Raw genomic sequence first — 2,217 nt, 5'->3', positions numbered from 1 at the left:
TTTTTGAATTGAGTAGAAAATTAAAAAAAATTCTAATATTTAAAATTTAAATTAATTTTAATTACTAATATATTTATCTATAAAAAAGAAATATATTTTAATTAAAATTTAATTAAATAATATTATTTGAATTAAAAGACTGATTAAAGGTTGAAAGTTAAAAGAAAACTATAATTTTTCTTTCAAAAGTTTTGGATAATCCTAAAACTACATTTATTTTTGTGAATAGAACATAATATGATACTGAAACAGAAATAATAGAACAGAAACATTAAAAATTATTTTTTGTAGATTGTGTTTGGATATAATATATATCATACTAATGTAATGTCCAATATTATGTTTCAATGCACATAAATAAGATTAAAATATTATGCAAAATAATTAAAATAGTCACACAAAAAAATATCTCTTCTACCCTTTTCTTTCTTCCTCTGTCTTTCACTCATTTTTTGTTATCTAATCTTTTGCCAATTATTGAAGGATGGTAGAAAAATGATACCTACTATACTTGCTAAACTTTGCTTATGCTCTTTTGTGCAACTCAACATTTAAAACTTTATGGATACCATTCATTTTCTTAATTTTTTAAATTTTTTATTTTGTTGTTTCTAAATTTTTTATTGTGTAAATTGAGATATTGAATAGGTGTTGAATTTGTTTTTTTTACCCTAATTGAAAAAAGAAGAAGAACACAATAAAAAAAATGAATACAGAGATAGAAAAAGAACAAGAAGAAGAGAATATCGAACTGTAATTATCTATGGATAAAAGCGAAAAAAAATTTCATTAAAATTCGTGTCCATCTTCCTAAATTTTGTGTCCATATCATTATTCTTCGTTTAAAAGTAGATACAAAAATAAAAAAAAATTCTATTCAATGTTTATGTTTCTCTGTCTAAATATTTTTTAGATATTTATTATTTATATTTTTGTGTCATGTCTACAAAAACAAACGTGCAGAGATAGAAGAAGAAGAGAATATCGAACTGTAATTATCTATGGATAAAAGCGAAAAAAAATTTCATTAAAATTCGTGTCCATCTTCCTAAATTTTGTGTCCATATCATTATTCTTCGTTTAAAAGTAGATACAAAAATTACAAAAATAAAAAAAATAATCAGAGAGAGGCAGAGAGGAACTTACAAAAAGCTGCGACAGCGACGGGCTCATAACAGCGGCAACCGGCAAAGACGTTGCAATGACGAGTCTGTAGAAGAAGAAGAAGTTACATGCAGATTTACAAATCACAATGTGTGTGTGTGAGAGAGAGAGAGAGAGAGGAACTTACATGAAGAGGATGGCGCGGCGGCGAGCTCGGAAGAGGAAGCTCTGCTCTCAGGCGGAGGACGGCGGGGTTTCTCCAAAGTCAGAGAAGAAGAAGCTCTGCTCTCTGCCTCTCTCCATGACCGTGACTCCATTCTAGTCTCTACTCTCCAGCATTGGAGGAGAAGAAGCGTCACTCTAGACTCTGATTCTCTAAAGATTTGGGGTTAAATTTTGGGAAAATGAGTGAAATAAGTAGGGACGCAAGAAGCAAACGGGGGAGTAGTTTTTTGTTGATTTTTTTTGTTGTGATTGAAATAAATTAAACAAAGAAAAATAAAACAAACAAAACAAAGGAACTGTTTAAATAGAGGCACAGTCCCATTTAAGACTACTCTTAAACTCCTCCCAAGGTGAAGGAAGCTCCACATGAGAAAGTTGTAACTTCATCACCATCTTTGCCATAGTATTTGTCAGTGTGTTTGCATCTCTCATATAAACGTAAGTCAACACGCCAATTTCAATGCATGATATCTCTTATTTTGAGCACCAATGGATCAATAAACCCAAAACCATCTTGGTGATTAGTAATAAGATTAAATGCTTCCACACAATCTGTCTCACAGATAACATTTCGTTGACCCACATCCCAAGCTAAGAGATATCCTCTCCAAATAGCAAATAATTTCCCTTGAAGAATATTATTACTCTCAATCATTCCCAAACACCCCCTTTGCCAACTTTCATTACAATCTCTAATAACACAAGCAAAACCAATACTATCACCCGAACCAAGATAACTAGCATCACAATTAATCTTAAAAGTACCAATAGATAGGGATTCCAAAAATCATTTAAAGTAGAGAGAAGGGACATACGTTGTAATTCAAAAATATTCCTAAGCTCCTCTTCTGAAGTTAATGCCAGACAAATCACTTTTTCCGGAGGCCA

Source organism: Arachis ipaensis, chromosome B03 (assembly GCF_000816755.2).
Source record: "Arachis ipaensis cultivar K30076 chromosome B03, Araip1.1, whole genome shotgun sequence".
In the NCBI taxonomy this organism is placed as follows: Eukaryota; Viridiplantae; Streptophyta; class Magnoliopsida; order Fabales; family Fabaceae; genus Arachis; species Arachis ipaensis.
The sequence above is the reverse complement of the archived record's forward strand: the minus strand, read 5'-3'. Positions refer to the sequence as shown.